The 13,255-nt window shown below is 42.4% G+C and overlaps 1 pseudogene; it reads right to left on the minus strand.

Annotated features, from left to right (window-relative positions):
- The window catches only part of LOC105477969 (immunoglobulin-binding protein 1 pseudogene), a 32,761-nt pseudogene that overhangs the window by 13,163 nt on the left and 6,343 nt on the right, over positions 1-13,255 (minus strand).

Raw genomic sequence — 13,255 nt, forward strand, 5'->3', positions numbered from 1 at the left:
AAATAGTCCATGATTTTTTTGTTTTGTTTTGTTTTGTTTTTTGTTTTTTAAGATGGAGTCTCGCTCTGTTGTCCAGTCTGGAATCCAGTGAGTGATCCCAGCTCACTGCAACCTCTGCCTCCCGGTTCAAGTGATTCTCCTGCCTCAGCCTCCTGAGTAGCTGGGTCTACAAGCGTGTGCCACCGCGCCTGGCTGATTTTTTGTATTTTTAGTTAAGACGGGCTTTCACCGTGTTAGCCAGGATGGTCTCCATCTCCTGACCTCATGATACGCCCACCTCAGCCTCCCAAAGTGCTGGAATTACAGGCGTGAGCCACCGTGCCCGGCCAACTTATTTTCTACAAAAAAACAGATCCAAAATTGAGCAAAATTGACCATGAAGAATTCTGATGACAAAATTGCAAGTGCTTTTGTGCAGCAAACTACATAGAGGCTTTTAAACTCCAAATGGGATAAAGTTAAAGATTTTTTTCCTTAAGTTGTCCTTTTTCAAAATTTTATTAAATATTATGTTCTTTTTTCTTTTTATTATTTATACTATCTTTTTGAGACAGAGTCTCGCTCTGTTGCCCACACTGGAGTGCAGTGGTGTGATCATGGCTCACTGTAGCCTCAACCTCCTGGGCTCAAGTGATCCTCCCCTCAATGCCCCCAGCAGCTGGGTCCACAAGTGTGCGACCACACCCAGCTAATTTTTAAAATTTCTTATAGAGACAGGGCCTCCCTATGCTGTCCAAAGTGGTTTCAAAACTACTGGGCTAAAGCAATCCACTGGCCTCGGCCTCCCAAAGTGTTGGGATTACAGGCATGAGCCACTGCACCCAACCCAAATACTATGTTCTTAACAAGAAAACTGAGACTTAATAATATCTAGACATGAAGCCAGGTGTGGTGGCTCACGCCTGTAATCCCAGCACTTTGGGAGGCCAGGGCGGGAGGATCATGAGGTCAGGAGATCAAGACCCTCCTGGCTAACACGGTGAAACCCCATCTCTACTACAAATACAAAAAATTAGCCAGGTGTGGTGGTGGGCACCTGTAGTCCCAGCTACTCGGGAGGCTGAGGCAGGAGAATGGTGTGAACCCGGGAGGCAGAGCTTGCAGTGAGCCGAGATTGCACCACTGCACTCCAGCCTGGGCAACAGAATGAGACTCTGTCTCGAATAATAATAATAATAATAATAATAATAATATCCGGACATAGATGCATATCTTCGGCCATCTCTTTCAAGAGTAGGCTGAGCCCAGTGAAGTGATAAATAATAAATGTGAATTAAAACTACAGGGAGCCACCTACCATTGTGATTTAGAGTGCAAGCACTAGAGTTAGGTAGTTTGGATTGGAGTCGTAGCTCTAATATTTGCTGGATGAGTAACTGGAAAATCTTGTTATCCTCCTTTGCCTCCGTTTCTTCATCTATAGAATGAAGATAGGCCAGGCACGGTGGCTCACGCCTGTAATCCCAGCACTTTGGGAGGCCAGTGCAGGTGGATCATGAGGTCAGGAGATCGAGACCATCCTGACTAACACTGTGAAACCCTGTCTCTACTAAAAAATATAAAAAATTAGCCAGGCATGGTGGTGGGTGCCTGTAGTCCCAGCTACTCGGGAGGCTAAGGCAGGAGAATGGCGTGAACCCGCAAGGCGGAGCTGGCAGTGAGCCAAGATCATGCCACTACACTCCAGCCTGGGCAACAGAGCGAGACTCCATCTCAAATAAAAAAAAATAAAATGAAGATAAAAGTATCTACTGCATAGGGTTGTTGTAAAGATTAAAAGATAATACAAGTAAATATCTTTTTTTTTTTCATTTTAAACAAGAAGTTTATTTAAACAAAACACTTGAAGGGAAAACTATGATTTTTTTTTTTTTTCAGAGTAATTTATCCCTACTTCAAGACAGAGTGCCCTATGTGTAACAGGTGCATACAAAAAAGTTATAAAATTGTCCTTGGTTTAACAAGGATAAATGAAAAACATTAAAATTCTCCAATTGAACAAGGTATGCAAGGATTTTTATGTTGCTTTATTAAAACAGTGAGAGCAAAATAACTTACTGGAATATAAAGATAAGAGCTGAATGAGCATGCCACTAATGGAGAAAGCGGGTATTTTCACAGAATCAGTATTTTTTCCCATCCCACTTCCACTTGATGTCAATCAAAACATACCATTGCTATTTAGTTTAAAAAATGCAATATGGGTCGGGCGTGGTGGCTCACTCCTGTAATCCCAGCACTTTGGGAGGCCAAGGTGGGTGCATCACCTGAGGTCAGGAGTTCGAGACCAGCCTGACCAATATGGTGAAACCCCGTCTCTACTAAAAATGCAAAAATTAGCTGGTTGTGGTGGGTGCCTGTAGTCCTAGCTACTCAGGAGGCTGAGACAGGAGAATTGCTTGAACCTGGTAGGCAGAGGTAGCAGTGAGCCAAGATCACGCCACTGCACTCCAACCTAGGTGACAGAGCAAGACTCCGTCTCAAAAAAAAAAAAAAAATGCAATATGTGTATCCACATATACCAATTATTTTATGTACAATAAAAAAATGGGAACTGGAATAAAGAAGCAGTTTCCCTTTTCAGTAGACACCTCCTATCTGCTGGTGGAACACATCAATTATATCTACATCCTCCATTTCCACCTGTGCAGGTGTGTCTGTTTCATTGATTGGCTGACTGTCAAATGGGAATCTGAGCTGCCTCATTGACAATGCCTTGGGCTTTTCCTCGGCCGTGGCAAATACCAGAGTCTTCTCAGCTGCTGCTTCACAAAAGAGGTACCAGCTCCTCACTGAACGAACACACAGTGCAGCACCAGGAGTGACAGAAGAAGGAGGCAGCAGCGGTGGTTGAGGGACAGGGTGCGTGCACGTCCAAGTACAGTTCTTAAAATGCTGATGGCATACAACATATGCTCAATAAATACCTGATTTTTTAAAAAGACAATGACTATGGAAAACTCTTGATCATTAACCCAAAGGGAGAGTCTAGTTTCCAGGAAGCATTTGTTTGTATACACTATTTTACCCAAGGATACACTTTTTTTTCCCCGTGGCAGTGTGACTCATCTTAGTCTCTAATTTTTGACCTGGTAAGACATCTTTTTTGGTCTCTTAATTTCTGGCTCACTTGGCCCTGACTTGGTGTGAATGTTCTTCCTGACATTCCAGTGACTGATTCTCAGCAAACCACAACCCCTTTTTGGTTCCTACCCTATCTTCTCTCTGTTGGCAACTGGACTCACCTATTCTTCAGGACTTTCAGGAATGCACACTCTGGTAGCTCTCTATTGACTTTACTGCTCATTCATTCTAACAGAGCAATGTTCCAGTTCTGACTTAAGTTCCAGAAGAACTTCTGTGGCTCTAGCAAGTTGTTATTAAAAGGTGTTGAGGCCAGGCATGGATGTTCTTGCCTGAAATCCCAGCACTTTAGGAGGATCTCTTGAGGCTAGGAGTTCAAGACCAGCCTGGACAACACAAGAAGACCCCCTCTCTACAAAAAATACAGGTGCACGCCACCATGCTTATGCCACCATGCCCGCTACTTAGGAAGGTGAGGTGAGGCGATTGCTTAAGCCCAGGAGTTCAAGGCTGCAGTGAGCTATGATCACACCATTGCACTCCAACAGAGTGAGACCCTGTCTCTAGGGAGGAAAAAAAAAGAGTATTGGATTCATTGTCCTATCTAGAATGAAACTTCTTCATTCTAAATTAGCATAACCATCATGAACTACCTACCTTCCTGGCACTGACTGACCACCCCACCATTTTCCCCTTTAGTGAATCAAAAACAAAACAAAACAAAACAAAAAACAGGTGTTGAAATTGAGCAAGGAAGAGGGGCCTTATATGTATTTGTGCTTCTCTAAATCTTATTGAATATGATGCCCAAAAATATGCCATTAAGACTGTACTTTCAGGGATCATTTCTACAGTTTGTTACAAATATATGCTATTACTAGCTTGATAGGTCATACTTTAACACTTTTTCTTTCTAATAAATAGGTATGCTTTCTAAAATTTGGCTAAGTTATGGGCAAATCTATATTCTCTTACCCAAATCAGATAATAGACTAGACAGTAAGCCCACAAAACCATAAACCAGGCACCACCATTCACTTGGTAGCCAGGACCTGAGTTATAAATATAGTGACTCACAGAAAATAATAAATTTTCATTAGGCTGGCCTCCCCCAAGTTAAATCTGTAACATGAAACAGCCATTTTAAAGTGGTGTCTAGGCAGGATATGGTGGCTCACACCTGTAATCCTAACACTTTGGGAGGCTGAGACGGGCAGATCACCTGAAGTCCAGGGATTCAAGATCAGCCTGGCCAACATGGTGAAACCCCATCTCTACCAAAAATACAAAAATTAGCCAGGCGTGGTGGTGGGCCCCTGTAATCCCAGCTACTTGGGAGGCTGAGGCAGGAGAATTGCTTGTGCCTGGGAGGGAGAGGCTGCAGTGAACCAAAACTGTGTCACTGCACTCCAGCCTAGGTGACACAGTGAGACTCTGTCTCAAAAAAAAAAAAAAAGTGGTGTCCAATGACCAATACAATGTATGCTGAGAAAAGAAAAAGTGTCAATATTGATTACAAAGATAAAAAATGGAAAAAAAAAAAAACTATAGAAAGAAATGGCCATAAAAGGGATAACCTTCTGTGGAAGATGTATATAAACTATAACTTTGTCGAAAAATAACATTTACATAGCACTTCACAATATACTTTTCTTATACTCTACCTCATTTGTTCCTTGTAACACTATTCTAATGTTGGTGCTATTATTGTTCCTATTTTTAAAATGAGGAAATTACCACCAGGCACAGTGGCTCACTCGTGTAATCCCAGCACTTTGGGAGGCCCAGGCGGGCAGATCACCTGAGGTCAGGAGTTTGAGATCAGCCTGGCCAACATGGCAAAACCCCATCTCTACTAAAAACACAAAAATTAGCTGGGCATGGTGGCGTGCGCCTGTAATCCCAGCTACCCAGGAGGCTGAGGCAGGAGAATCACTTGAACCCAGGAGGCAGAGGTTGCAGTGAGCTGAGACCACGCCATTGCACTCACTCCAGCCTGGGCAACGAGAGCGAAACTCCATCTCAAAAAAAAAAGAAAAAGAAAAAACATGGGAAGACACAGTGAGTGTGAAAGGTTAGGTAACTTGTCTATGTTCACCCACTTAAAAACAGGCAGAACCAGGACACAATTACACTTGCCCTGATTCCAAGTCCTGGACTTTTCCCATGACATCATGCTGCCTCACCTAGTACATGGGACACAGTTAAATGCGTAGAAGAACTTAACTAGATAGGCTTGTAAATCTTCATTTTTAGGAATCTTCAAGAAGCGCATATGTCTTACATAATTTTAACCAATCTGGCAGCAGATTTTTAGGCATAATAATCTTTTGAGGTTCTTTTCTGCTCTTTCATTTTCAATTACTGTCAGACTACTCTCCAGTACTGCTTATGACTTATATCTACCCCAGTTGCATATGGTAAATTTTAATGTTACATATATTTTACCACAATTTTTAAAAATAAATTGAAAAAAAAATTTTTTTAGTGAAACAGGGTCTCTTCGTTACCCAAGGCTGGAGTGCAGTGGCACAATCATGGCTCACTACAGCCTCCTGTGCTCAAGTGATCCTCCTACTTGAGCCTCCCAAGTAGCTGGGACCATAGGCGCATGCCACCAAGCCCAGCTATTTTTGAAAACTTTTTGTAGAGAGGAGGTCTCTCTATGTTGCCTAGGCTGATCTTGAAGTCCTGTGCTCAGGTGATCTTCCTGCCTTAGCCTCTCTAAGTGCTGGGATTACAGGTGCAAGCCACCATGCCGATAATTTTTAAACTATGCATATATTATTTTATTATATTATTTGCATTTTTTTTTTTTTTTGAGACAGAGTCTCATTCTGTCACCCAGGCTGGAGTGCAGTGGCGCAATCTTGGTTCACTGCCACCTCTGCCTCCCGGTTCAAGCAATTCTCCTGCCTCAGCCTCCCAAGTATCTGGGATTACAGGCACAGTCACCACACCTGGCTAATAGTAGAGACAGGGTTTACCATGTTGGCCAGGCTGGTCTCAAACTCCTGACCTCAAGTGATCCACCTGCCTCAGCCTCCCAAAGTGTGTGTTGTTTTTTTTTTTAAAGCAGGGTCTCATTTTGTCACCCAGGCTGGAGTACAATGGCATGATCTTGACTCACTGCAGCCTCAACCTCCTGGGTTTAAGTGATCCTCCTGCCTTTTTACCCCACCCCACCCCCCGACCCAAGTAGCTGGAATTACAGGCCTGCACCACCCTGCCTGGCTAATTTTTGTATTTTTTGTAGAGAAGGGGTTTCACCATATTGTCCAGGCTGGTCTCAAACTCCTGAACTCAAGCAATCCGCTCACCTTGGCCTTGGAAAGTGCTGGGATTACAGGCGTAAGCCACTGTGCCCAGCCTAAAAAGATAATTTTAAAAGCATAGGAAATATGAGTCCTTAGCTGTATTATTGAAAGCCTCTATGACCTCCATGTTTGTGTTACAGAATTACCAGTTAAGCCACTATAGCATGGAAACACCAGATACAAATGTGAATTTAGTTAAAGAGTTGTGTGTTTGTGTGTGTGTAGACAGTGGATGTCTTGGATATCTTGTCTACCTTAGATATGATTCTTCTTCCGACTGATTCACCAGGAGCATCAGGCCTCTTTGCTTCTTCAGTATCTTGTGCCTTGGCTGTTACAGGTGGAGGTGGAAAAGAAATTGCTAATGATGCTGCAAATAACTTCCTTCACCTTCTAACCTGGAGATTGGTTGAAGGAAGAAGAAAGGTGACTGTCAGAGTCCCTACTGGCCGTGCCTCTCAGCCACATGACCACTGACTGAGTCACTTAATTCCTCCCCAGGGTCAGAAGTGCCCCAGCACCAGATCGTTTATGGATACCCTAACCACTTTTTCACACTCCTTGAGGTTTAGCTTTAAATGTTTTAAGAACTAGCAAAGTGGGGCCAGGTGCGGTGGCTCACACCTGTAATCCCAGCACTTTGGGAGGCCAGTGCGGGTGGATCATGAAGTCAGGAGATTGAGACCATCCTGGCTAACACGGTGAAACCCCGTCTCTACTAAAAATATTTTTAAAATTGGCCGGGCATGGTGGCGGGCGCCTGTAGTCCCAGCTACTCGGGAGGCTGAGGCAGGATAATGGCGTGAACCTGGGAGGCAGAGGTTGCAGTGAGCTGAGATCGCGCCACTGCACTCCAGCCTGGGCAACAGAGCGAGACTCCATCTCAAGAAAAAAAAAAAAAAAAAAGAATTAGCAAAGTGGGCCGGGCGCAGTGGTTCACGCCTATAATGCCAGCACTTTGGGTGGCCGAGGTAGGCAGATCACCTGAAGTCAAGAGTTCAAGACCAGCCTGGCCAACATGGTGAAACCCCGTATATGCAAAAATACAAAAATTAGCCGGGCATGATGGTGAGTGCCTGTAATCCCAGCTACTCAGGAGGCTGAGACGGAAGAATCGCTTGAACCTGGGAGGCAGAGGTTGCAGTGAGCCAAGATCTCGCCATTGCACTCCAGCCTGGGCAACAGAGCGAGACTCCATCTCAAACACAACAACAACAAAAAATTAGCAAAGCTGATTATTTGATCTTGGTGAGTACTGGCAAATGCTGAAGGTTATTTCAGAACATTGACCCTGGCCAGGCGTGGTGGCTCACGCCTGTAATCCTAGCACTTTGAGAAGCCAAGGCAGGTGGATCACCTGAGGTCAGGAGTTTGAGACCAGCCTGGCCAACGTGGCAAAACCCCATCTCTACTAAATATACAAAAATTAGCTGGGCGTGGTGGCGGGTGCCAGCTACTTGGGAGGCTGAGGCAAGAGAATTGCTTGAACCCGGGAGGCAGAAATTGCAGTGAGCCGAGATCGTGCCATTGCACTCCATTCTGGGCAACAAGAGCGAAACTCCGTCTCCAAAAAAAAAAGAAAAAGAAAAAAGAGAAAACGTTGACCCTGAACAGTAATTCTACAAGAAATTATTATCACATTTGGCAAAGGGAAATTTGTTTAGTCAGCACTAAATAAGGTGGTGGCCAGGCGCAGTGGCTCACACCCGTAATCCCAACATTTTGGTATGCCAAGGCGGGCAGATCACATGAGGCCAGGAGTTTGAGACCACCACATGGCGAAACCCCATCTCTACAAAAAATACAAAAAATTAGCCAGATGTGGTAGTGCAGCTACTTGGAAGACTGAAGTAGGAGGATCACCTGAGCCTGGGGAGGTTAAGGCTGCAGTGAGCTGCGATGGTGACACTGCACTCCAGTCTGGGTGACAGAGTGAGACCTTATCTGAAAAATAAAATAGCTGGGCACAGTGGCTCACACCTGTAATCCCAGCACTTTGTGAAGCCTAGGAGGAAGCTTGAGCTCAGAAGTTTGAGATCAGTCTGGGCAAACATGACAAAACCTTGTCTCTACAAAAAATTTAAAAATTAGCCAAGTGTGGTAGTGTGAGCCTGTGGTTCCAGCTACTTGGTAGGCTGAGGTGGGAGAATCACCTGAACCCAGGGAGGTCAAGGCTACTGCGAGACCTGATCGAAACACTGCACTCCAGCCTGGGCAACAGAGTGTGAGACCCTGTCTCAAAAATAAATAAATAAAATAAAGTGGTAAAGGCATACTAAAACTAGTGCCCCTTATGTGATTAAAATATATCATCACTATCATTGTTTTGGAAAGTTGAGAGGTATTAAATATGAGTAATTTACAAATCATGGTCATTTTTCCTTTGTTGAATGTTCAACATACATTTTTTAAAAAAGAAGTCTAGGCTGGGCACGGTGGCTCACGCCTGTAATCTCAGCACTTTGGGAAGCCAAAGCGGGTGGATCATGAGTCAGATGAAACCCCATCTCTACTAAAAATACAAAAATTAGCCAGTCATGGTGGCACACACCTGTAATCCCAGCTACTCAGGAGGCTGAGGCAGGAGAATCGCTTGAACCCAGGAGGTGGAGGTTGCAGTGAGCTGAGATTGCACCACTGCACTCCGCCTGGGGGACAGAGGGAGATTCCGAAAAAAAAAAAAAAAAAAAAAAAGAAGAAGAAGAAGTCTATTGAAACCCTTTTTCTAGCAAACAAACAAACAAACAAAAGTTTAGAATAGTTTTACTAGGAAACCTTTATCTTCGGCAGGACACAGACTAAAAAACATTTTTTTTTTTTTTTTTTTTTTTTTTTGAGATGGAGTCTCGCTCTGTCGCCCAGGCTGGAGTGCAGTGGCGCGATCTCGGCTCACTGCAAGCTCCGCCTCCCGGGTTCACGCCATTCTCCTGCCTCAGCCTCCCGAGTAGCTGGGACTACAGGCGCCCACAACCGCGCCCGGCTAATTTTTTGTATTTTTAGTAGAGACGGGGTTTCACCGTGGTCTCGATCTCCTGACCTTGTGATCCGCCCGCCTCGGCCTCCCAAAGTGCTGGGATTACAGGCGTGAGCCACCACGCCCGGCCCAAAAAACATTTTTTAATAAAAGGAAAGCTTTATCAAAATTCTCACCAACCTTATAATGAATAGAAAGTATATGTTAGGAAGTAACAAAAGATATCTTAAGTCTAAAAACAACTCACCTACCAACAAATTATATGATCTTGAACAAGTCACTAATCACTGCTTAACCACTGTTTCTTCATCAGCAACCTGGAGGTAATAATACATCTCCAACCTAGCTAAGATGGAAGTTTACATAGAGTAAAATAATGGATGAGTAAGTGCTTTGGAAAGCATTGCATGCTACACTTATAATTATTGTTGTTAATAAAGATAGTTTTAAACAAAAAACATGGTAAGGAGAGGGAGAAAGACAAAACGAGAGATACATATCTATATATCTTATATATATATATCATATATATGTATATGATATATTATATATATAAATGTAAGCCTAATGCAAGATGGAAACTAATCAAGAAATTTTCATTATTTTTATTCTATCCTATTAGACTAATTATTATTATTTTTTTTACAATAGAGACTGGATTTCGCTGTGTCACCCAGGCTAGAAGGCAGTGACATGATGATCATAGCTCTCTGCAGCCTCGAACTCCTGGGCTGAGTGATCCTCCCACCTTAGTCTCCTGAGTAGCTGGAACTAATAGGCACACACCACCACGCCCGGCTAGAATAATTATAATTGTACTATTTAAATATTATTTTAATACTTGAAACAATATTTTCCTGTGGCTTAGCCCTACTCAGACATTAGCTGACACATGTAGTCCAAACCACAGTTTCATTAAACTAATGAGAAACTACCAGTCTATCTTTGGAATCCTGGGTTGTTCCATAGGTGTAGAGTAGGATTAGCACAGGTCTAAGGGACTCAACTCAAGTGAGTTGGGGGTTCCTTATCACCAAAATGATAGATGTATTATAGATTCTCCTAGGAGTTCTGCTAAGTTTCAGACAGTATGTGCTACCAGGGGATTCCAACTGCCATAAGCTTAAGGAGTAACAGGACCAAACTGGGTTTTTGGTTTCACTAGAATTATCCTTTCCTGGGGATTTTCTGGAATTTAAGTACAACCCGATGATACATTAGATAACAACTGACCAGATTAGATGCCCTGAACCTCCCAAATCATCAGGGACTAGAGACTGAGTTACTATTGTCCCGATAGTAGAAGTTTGTGGTTTTGTACTGAGACTGTTACCAAAACACCATGGCTCAGTCTAGGTCCTGCTCCTTGCTACACAGAAAGCCAATGACTGAGACAATGGGTATTGCCAAGGCAGAAGGCTTTGATCAGGTGCTGCAGTGGAGGAGATGGGAGATCAGTCTCAAATCTGTCTCCCCTGCCAACTAAAATTAGGGGTTTATATAGCAGGTAAGAAATATAACAATGTATAGGAAAACAGTAACTCGGGGACGGTTAAGCAAGTAATCATGATGACTGAGGGGCCTGGCCTCTCCTTGGATGAGATGATCCAGTGAGTTTTAGTTATTTGATACTTTCCCAGAGGCCTGGGGGTCCTTTCTTGAGGAAGTAACTCAGATAAAATAAATGTACATTTCAAGCTTTAAGACCAGAAGTGTCAATTTCTATAGATAGATAGATAGATTTTTTTTTTTTAAATAGAGAAGGGGTCTTACTATGTGGGCCAGGCTGGTCTCAAATTCCTGGGCTCAAGTGATCCACCCGCTTCAGCCTCCCAAAGTGCTGGGATTACATGCGTGAGACACAGTGCCAGCACATCCAACATGTTCTGGTCTTCCCACACTTCTGACCCTTCGCCTGCACTTCCTTACTTTTCATCAACTCACCTAAAAACAGATGTCCTCAGATAAAATGCGTCTTAACTTCCTCAAATTAAACTACTTCAATATATAGACTTTCACTTCCCCCAGTCAGCACCTTACTTCCTATTTAACAGTTACCTGTGTTCTTAATCCCTTTTAACCACCTTGTGCTCTCTTAATTATTCTATTATATTATTTATCATCCTCCTCCCCAATATACTTCTTCTCAATTAAATCTATCTTTTTTTTTTTTTTTTTTTTTTTTTTTGGAGACAGGTCCATTGGAGTGCAGTGGCGTGATTACAGCTCACTGCAGCCTTGACCTCCCAAGCTCAAGCCATCCTCCCACCTCAGACCCCCAAGTAGCGGGGACAATAGGCACCAGCACACCCAGCTAATTTTTGTATATTTTGTAGAGAAGGGGTCTCACCATGTTGCCCAGGCTGACCTTGAACTACTGAGCTCCAGCAATCTGACCACCTTGGCCTCTCAAAGTGCTGGGATTATAGGAGTGAGCTACCACGCCCAGCCTCCATTAGCATTTTAACCTACTTAAGCTTCTCCCATCAGAACCAATAACAAAACCAGAATATTCTTTGATCTTTTATCTCTCTCAGATACTGCCCTGTTCTTCTCACCTAACCTTCTTGAAAGAACTGTATGCACTCACTATTCTTCACTTCCCACTCAGTCTTTGGTCCACTGCCAGCTGCCTTTGACCACTAACATTCCTCTACAAGGCCACTAACGACATCCAAGTCTCAGAAATCCAATCAACACTTTAAAAAAAATTGAGATATGATTCACATCTCATAAAGTCTCATAAAATCCCGTAAGACTCACCTTTCAAAGTGTACAATGTATCTTTTAAAGTGTACAATACAGTGTTTCTTTTAGCATATTCATAAATTCATTCAACTATTACCATTTAATTTCAGAACATTCTCATCACTGCTGTATCCTTTCACAGTCACTACCAATTCCCCCTCCCTACAGCCCTTGACAACCACTAATCTATTTTCCACCTCTATGGATTTTCCTTTTCTGGACATTTAATATAAATTGAATCACACCATGTGACCTTTTGTGACTGGCTTCTTTCATTAAAGATAATATTTTATTTATTTATCTATTTATAGCTATACCTACTGAAATGGGATTTCTTTTTTAGTATAATGTTTTCGGGGCTCATCCATGTTGTAGTATGTGTCAGCACTTTACTCCTTTTTATTGTGCAATAATATTCTGTTGTATGGATATACCTCAGAGTGGTTACGCTATTTTATTTATCCATTCATTAGTTGATGGACATTTGGGTGGTTTCCACTTTTTGGCTATAACGAATAATGTTGCTGTGAACATTCAGGTACAAGTTTTTGTGTGGACATATGTTTTCAATGCTCTTAGGTGGAATTGTGGAATTACGAAGTCATATGATAACTCTGTTTAACCCCTTTGTCCCAAGAATACCCGCTGGCAGTGCTTGCAGCTGCAGGATTTACTCCAAGATAACCTTGCCACGAAATATTATTGTATTATTAATACCTTAGTAAGCATATTAATATTTATTATTTTCACATTGCTCTAGTATATTGACTTTGGAAACAAAAGACATTATTCTACTTATAGCATTCCATTTTTAGTTGTATTTCCATTTACAAAATATAGCAATTCTTGATCACTGAAAATGTCAAATCCTAAAAAATGTAGCAGCATTCTCAAACAGTTGTTGGCTGAAGATTCATTTGATGGATCTGATTTTTCTGAAATAGAAGATTTTGATGATTCAGACAATTCTGATGTTAGTTCTGTTTAGAAATAACTCCAAGAACAGTTTTTGTATTTTATTTTCACATGAAAATCAGTCAGATTTTCTTCAGCCTCAAAGAACATGTTTATGTAAAATTAAATGAGTGCTGGCAGCAAGCTGTGTTTTTTTTAAATCTAAACTGGAAAAGGA

This window comes from Macaca nemestrina, chromosome 7 (genome assembly GCF_043159975.1).
Source record: "Macaca nemestrina isolate mMacNem1 chromosome 7, mMacNem.hap1, whole genome shotgun sequence".
Classification (NCBI taxonomy): Eukaryota; Metazoa; Chordata; class Mammalia; order Primates; family Cercopithecidae; genus Macaca; species Macaca nemestrina.